The following is an 8,069-nucleotide window of genomic DNA, read 5'->3' on the forward strand; positions in this document are numbered from 1 at the left end:
AAGGATTATGATATGAAGCTGCATTATCATCCAGGAAAGGCCAATGTTGTAGCAGACGCATTGAGCCGCAAGAGTTATGTAAATACTCTCGTACCAAGAGGATTTCCGCAGGAGTTAGCCGACAATCTCAGAGAACTTCAAATGGAGATAGTTCCAAGAGGTTTTGTAGCAGCACTGGAAGTTCACTCCACATTGATGGGAAAGATTCGAGAAGCCCAGAAAACTGATAAGGAGATTGCGTAGATAAAGGAGAAGATGAGTAAAGGAAAAGCCAAAGGTTTTCATGAGGATGAGCACGAAACTTTATGGTTTGAGGATCGTATTTATGTGCCCAATGATGCAGAGATCAGGAAGTTAATACTTCAGGAAGCTCATGATTCACCATACTCGATTCACCCAGGAAACACCCAGATGTATTTGGATTTGAAGGAATGTTTCTAGTGGACAAGTATGAAGAAGGATATTGCCGAGTATGTAGTAGTATGTGACGTATGTTAGAGAGTTAAGGCAGAACACCAGAAGCCAGCAGGATTACTTCAGCCTATGCCTATACCCAAATGGAAGTGGGATAAGCTTGGCATGGATTTCATCACTGGATTACCCAGGACACGGTCAGGTTATGATTCCATCTGGGTAGTAGTTGATCGCTTGACCAAAGTGGCTCACTTTATCCCTGTGAAAACCACTTATACGAGCACGAAGTTGACCAAGATATATATGACTAGGATCGTATGTCTGCATGGAGTTCCGAGGACCCATCGTATCTAATAGAGGAACACAGTTTACTTCAAAATTTTGGAATTAGTTACACTATACTTTGGGTACCAGGCTAGAGTTCAGTACAGCGTTTCATCCGCAGACAGATGGACAGACCGAGAGAGTCAATCAGATTCTCGAGGACATGTTGAGAGCTTGTGCGCTAGATTGTGGATCTAGTTGGGATGATAATTTTCCTTACGCGGAGTTCTCATATAACAACAACTTTGTATGGAAGGAGGTGCAGGACACCATTGATGTGGGATGAAGTTGAAGGCCGTCAGTTGTTTTGACCAGATTTAATCAGAGAGTCTGAAGAGAAGGTTAAGTTGATTCATGATAGACTGAAGGTAGCTCAGTCCAGGCAGAAGAGTTATGCTGACACCAAACGCAAGGAGGTAGCCTATGAAATCGGAGACAGAGCATATCTCCGTGTGTCACCACCGCGAGGAGTTAAATGATTTGGAGTCAAAGGAAAGTTAGCCCCAAGATTTGTAGGACCATACGAGTTTTGGAACATATGGGAGAAGTGGCCTACAAGTTGGAATTACCCGAAGGATTGTCAGGAGTTCATGATGTGTTTCACGTTTCAGTTGAAGAAGTGCCATGCAGAGATGGTCGATATTCCTCTAAGAGATATTGTGCCCCTGGAAGCAATCAGTTGGAGAATGACCTAACCTACGAGGACAAACCCGTTAAGATTCTCGAGTTTGCCAGCCGAGTTACACGCAACAAGGTCATCAAGTTTTGCAAAGTTCAGTGGAGCCACCATACCGAGGAAGAAGCCACCTGGGAGCGAGAAGAAGACCTATGGAAAGACCACCCACACCTATTTGCTAGCCAACCCAAATCTCGAGGGCGATATTCATCTTAAGGGGGGGTAGGTTTGTAACATCCCAATTTTCAATTTGGATGTTAATCATTAGGTCATCATATGCATCCATGATTCTTGCATTTTAAAATGGTATTTTTGAACATTTTGATCCAAGAGACCTTAAGCAACTCAAGGACCATTTGAGAGGGTTGGAGGTTTTCATAAAATTCCATTTTTGAATTTCCAAAATTGGTAAATTGGATCAAGTTGATTTTTATTTGAAGTTATTTTTCCAATTATTTCAAAATAAATAAAATAATGAGAGAAGATAATATGACTTATCCAAAACATAGGAAATAATGGAAATTTAATTTTAAATAAAAATATTTACTTTATTTGATTTTTATTTGAGATTTTATTTGGGTAAATTAGGGGAAAATGCATTTTTAAAAATTGCATCTTAGCCCAGAAAAATATTCACGTCGTAGTAAATATGAGGAGAGGACCGCGAAAATTAATTTTAGGATTTTAGGTTTTATTTTATTTTCTTTTGTTGTTGGATTTTTCCGTTCAGCGAAATTATTTAAAAAAAACTCAGTCGGACCGAACTGGGCCAAAGGCCCAGCCGGCCCGCAACGCCACCGCCTCCGCGAGTCCGCCCTGAGCACGGGAGCCGCCGCCGACGCCGTCGTCGCCGCTGCCCCGCCTCGCCGAAGAAACCCGCCACCGCCGCCGGCTCATCTCACCCGAACCGGTGTAAACCAAGAAAACCGCCCGGTTTTTTCTTTTCGGTTTATTTGTTTAGATTGGTTTTTTTAGGTTTTGCTAAATAGCAAGCGTTCACCCAATTCGTTTTTTTAGCGAACGATTTTGTTCGTTAGTCTCTGTTAGCGGACGTTCGTATGATATTTTTTTTCGGTTTCTGTTTATTTTCGGCCAGGGACCTATCTACGAATAGTTTTCTTACAGATTAGTCCCTGATCTTCAAACGTTCGTTACTTTTTGCTCGTCTATCCAAATCTAGTGAAACCAACGCCAAAATCTCTGTCTTATTCCCCTCTCTCCAGATAATCCACTTGAACATGATTTTGGAAATTTAAAAATTTAGTTTCAAGTAGATTCGAATTCGAACTTCTTCTGATCATAGTTTGAGTTCCGTAACTCCGATTCAATTGATTCTTTTTGCAAATCGAAGCTCTTCACTTGAACTTTCAGTTTAGATCTTTAATTTTGAGTTTTAACTTTGCATATTATGCTTGAGTGCTTATGTATGCTATTGTTTGTAAATGATAGAGTTTTCGGAGTGCGAGGCTTGCTACTACGAATCTCTAGGGTTTTTCGATCGTCAGTAAGGCAAGTATCACTTTGATCATATCCCTTTATTGACCAGTTTTTTATGCATTAGTTTAAACCCTCAAGCAATGCATGAGTAGGATTTCATAACATGTGGGTATTTGGGAAGTAGTTGATGAGGTAGGAACCTATTGTCTTATATTCAAACCCCGGGAGTTACTACGTTATGATTGCATTACTTTGCTATGCTCGTAGACGTGGATTGGTTTGTGAGATTCATGAAAGATGTGAGAGTTATTTATAACTAAGAGAAACTTAAGGTGTCTACTTTAGTACACATCTGGGTGGATTGGTTGTGGGCACCTCAAGCAATCCAGTGTTGTCCTAGGATATCTCGGAGTACCCGTGTGATCATCCTATGGTTTGCCACCCAGGCTCAAAGGGATCTTGAAATTATTCATGCTAGAAACTTCCGTGTGCAGCCACAAGCCATTATGGGCTCTAACATAGTTGAGTATGTTGTGTGACCTCTTTCAGTGGTAGGCTAGCAGATGTAGGGGAAAGTAGGTGGTACTATCTACCCAGAGTAAAGAGTTAATGCTTCGAAAAAATGGTGTCTCGGCCATCCATTTCTCAAACATCATGTAGTGCGAGAAATCCAACGGAGGAGATCGAGTCTTGTGGAGAAAAGTGCGCAAACCTCTGTAGAGTGTACAAACTAATCATGGTTAGCCGTGTCCCCGGTTATGGACATCTTGAGTATCTGGTACTTGGATTATTGATTTGATCTCATCACTTTACTTAATAAAATTATTGGGTTATAATTATTATTTTGGGATTGAGTTGAAGGAACCTTCTCAATAATTTCAACAAACTTTGTAGTTAAATAAAATACATTCCTTTGTTGTAGGGAAACACTAGCTTTATGCAAATGATAACCATAGAGCCTCCACCAGCCATATATGCATGTAGTGATAGCTGTTATTTGTTTATTGCTCTATAGTGTTATCTTGCCAGCATATTCCATGTGCTGACCTACACGGCTGCAACGTATTACGTTGCAGAATTTCCAGACGAAGAGTAAGGTGCGTTAGGTCGTTTTCATGCACTCAGTATTGCCGTGGAGTTGGATGGACTCATTTATCTTTGATGCTTCCGCAGTTATCTTATTTAGATGGCCTTCAACCATATTATTGTAATAAGTACTCTTTTTGACACTCGATGTAATAAGTGTGTGATTGAACTCTGTTATAAATCCTCGAGTATTGTGTGTGTTCGCAATACCGATCCAGGAATGGCACTTAAGCACGGAGACTTGACTGTCTGAGGTCTGGTCGCTACACAAGGTCAGGGCGTGCCCCCCTTGGGGCACGCCCTACGAGCTTGTCGCTCCCTCATGGCTCTTTTGGTCTTCTGCCGAAGCTTCATGGATCCCTTCTGGTCCAGAAAAATTAATCCAAAGATTTTTCTCCATTTGGACTTTGTTTGATAATGATTTTCTGAAAAGCCAAAAACAAGCAAAAAACAGCAACTGGCACTGGGCACTAGGTTAATAGGTTAGTGCCAAAAATGATATAAAATAGCATATAAAACATCCAAGATTGATACTATAATAGCATGGAACAATAAAAAAATTATAGATAAGTTGGAGACGTATCGCATACCCATGCTTATTTCCTACTCGTCCTCGAGTAGGTAAATGATAAAAACAGAATTTTTGATGTGGAATGCTACCTAACATGTTTCCATGTAATCTCTTTTATGGTATGAATATTTAGGATACAACTGATTCAAAGGAATAATCTATAATTTTATATAAAGACATCAATACTCAGGCATACCAACAAACAATCATGCCTTTTGTCATGGAGTTGACACGGCAGATGTCCTAGAGCAAGGACTTAGTCGTAGGGCCATCGCACTAGGAAGCTTAAAGGGGTTAATCGGGACAAAGGACACGAGAGAGTTTTATACTAGTTCGGCCCCTTACGATGAAGGTAAAAGCCTACGTCTAGTTGTGATTGGTATTGCTGAGGTTTCGATCTCCAAGAGGCTCAACTCGCCGGCTTGGTTATCGACTTCGTTGTCTCCTTCCCCTAAGCCGCCACCGGGTCGCCCCCTTATATACATGGGTTGACGCCTGGTGGCCTACAGAGTCCCGACCGGCTCATAATCATGTCCGGCTCGGTGACTTCCTTTACCTGCCTTTCTTTACAAGTCTTGATGCCCATATGGCGGTTTACAATAACGGGCCTTAAACCGGCCTGAGGCCCTTGGGCTTTCTATATGTTTAATAAACTATCATCTTGACTATATATTGGGCTTCTTATGTAACCCGCCATTAGGGCTGACCCGGCCCCTCCTGGGCGGGTCATACTGGTAGTAATATCTCCAACATTAGGCCCCGGGTTGACTTTGAACCTTGTTCTTTGTCAATCTTCAATACTTAGATGAAATCCATCTTCTGCCTGAAAAAACTTCGCAACCTGCCATGACGTCATCTTTTGAAAACACAAAAAACTTCCATGACGTCATCTTCCAACGGATCTTTGATCTTTAATACTTCCCGAGAATCGAGGAGTCTATATAGCTGGATAACCATTATTTGGTTCTCCCTTGATTTTCGCGCCTGTCTGTTCGCATCTGCCCTTATAAATAGGCACGCGGCCGGTCCTTCTCATTCTCCTTTCTTCCTCATCTTCTTCCTCTCGCAACCTCCGTCGCTGCTCGAGCTCCACCGCCGCCGCAACTCCCATCGTCGTCGTCAAGCTTGGGCGCCGCATCACCATGAGTCCGTCCAGAGAACGCGGTGACTCTTCGCGGCAGGCCTACATCTTGTAAGTTTTCTTCTCTCTCACGCACCTAGATCTGTTCTAGGTTTGCGAGTTCTTCAGTGTTCTTCACCTGTTCGCCATGGATCATCTTGTAGATCTTCTCCGCAACTTCTTTTGATCCAAAGAAGAGATATAACTCGTGCGGTAGCTGTTTGGCATTCATTTTTTATAACGGTAGATCCCTTTTACCTGTATAGATGCTTCTTTATAGTCGATGAACTCATCTGTACTAGGTTTTTTTAGGTCTAGAATATTTCCCTTTTTGAAACAGCCTTTTGATCCAAAATGATAATGATAGCATGGTGAAACTTGTTTATGCCAACACTTAACTGAATCTGCTTTCTGAAAAAACCTGTAGTCATGGCGGCTTACCACTCCGGCTTTCTTTTCCCTATGTCATTAGCCCTTAATTAAGGCGCCGTTACTTGTTTTATAATTTCAACCTTTAAGTGTTAATTGATCCGGCACTTTGTTTTTTTCCTTTTCCAGTCCCTTGTTCATCATGCCGTCAAAGTCACCCACCATCTGCAATTGGGTTCCCTCAACCATAACTAAGGAGCGTCTAAAAGAGTTCTTCCTCATTGGATTTCTGCCTTCAAGAAACGTCATGTCTTATCGTGCTCCTGACCCGGAAGAAGAACGACCCAATCCAAAAGACGGTGAAGTGATCACTGATCACATGAACCGGGGCTTCTCACCGCCCGGCTCAAAAAATTTCAGAGAAGTTCTTTACTTCTTCAAACTCCATCCTCAGGATATTGGGCCCAATTCCATATCCAATATCTGTAACTTCCAGGTGCTCTGTGAGGTATATCTTCAGCAAGAGCCGACTGTGGAACTATTTAGAGAGTACCTCTATCTGAACCGGAAAAACGAGTGCACCAATGGCCTTAGCTTAGAACTTGGAGGCATCTCGATTCAGCACCAGCAGGGTGCAGTTTTCCCTCTCATAGTTTTACCAAGTCACCCAAAGGACTGGAACCAAACTTGGTTTTACTGTCAGGACATCTCACCCGCCACTGAGAAGCCACTACCGGGTTACCGCCCCGATTGTCTTGACACCAAGTTCGCCCTACCATATAAACTTACCGTTGCTGAACGCAAGAAACTGATTCCAACTATCAGAAGAATCAATGGTTTGTTGCGGAACAGTTTAACCGGAGTCGATCTAACCCGCTGCTGGATCTCATGGCGGATTATTCCATTAAGCCGTCGTTCAAAGTTGATGTATGAATATGGTGGAGACCCGGATGACTCTCTCCGTCATACTCCGGCTCAACTAACCGAAGAAGATGTTGTCGCAATGTCCAATCTTCTGGTGAATGCGAAGTACGAAGATTGCAGTGTTGTTGGGTTAAATCCCTTCTGTAAATTTAACCCGGTACCAGAAGTAAGGGCATTCTGATCTTTTTCCTTTGTATTTTGTCCAGCCCTATTGTTTATCACTGATCCTTCCTCTTGTCTTTGTAGGCCAACTCTGACTTTTGGAAAGTGAAATACGACCATGAAGCTGCCAAGAAGGCGAAACTTGCCGCCATGAACGCCAAGAAATCGACCCGGAGAACGAAGAAGAAAAAGAAAACCACCATTGAAGATTTGATGAAACTTGATGACTCGTCTGACTCGGAGGTAGCCCTTGATTCCCTTGGCGAACTTTTTAACAATCTTATTGATACTGATCCTTACCAGGATGACACTGGGGCTAGTCAAGCCAGGGAAGCACAGGTAACTATCATTTCCTCTGACTCAGAGCCCTTACCAAGACACAAAGTTCGACGAGTGATCCATAAAGTAAGGTTTTCTAACCCCTTAGCTCACTTGGATCCCAACTTTCATTTGAAAAAGCAGCAGCATGAAAGTCGTCGTGAAGTTGAGATTGAAGATGAGCCGGTTGTCATCCTTCAACAGACCCCTCGGAAACGTCCGAATGAGGTTTACTTATTACTGTCTTTAACTTGTTTTAATGAATCCTACCCCTGGTATTTATTTTAACTCCTTTCTCTTACCTTTTCAGGAGGTGTCTCATTCTTCAGGCGACTCATCACAAACACAATTCCCGGCTTTCAAGACTGCCCCTGGGTAATCAGAAATCCTCTTTTCTTCCGGGTTGATCAATTGTATCTTGATGTTGACTGTCCTATAATATATAATTTTTCTTTAGCGGACAGGCTTGATCCAAGAAGGCGAAGGTAACAAAGCCGGCGGAAGACCCGCCAGTATCAACGTCTGAGCCGGCTAGGCCGCCTTCTCCATTAACTGCCGCCCCAGAAGACCCGCCTATTATCCATGAAGCAAATACTTCGGAGCCGTCCCTTGACCAAGCCACTATGAATCCTTCCACAGTTGGACCGTCAAGCTCAACTGACCCGCCG

This window comes from Triticum urartu, chromosome 4, assembly GCF_003073215.2.
Source record: "Triticum urartu cultivar G1812 chromosome 4, Tu2.1, whole genome shotgun sequence".
NCBI classification, from domain to species: Eukaryota; Viridiplantae; Streptophyta; class Magnoliopsida; order Poales; family Poaceae; genus Triticum; species Triticum urartu.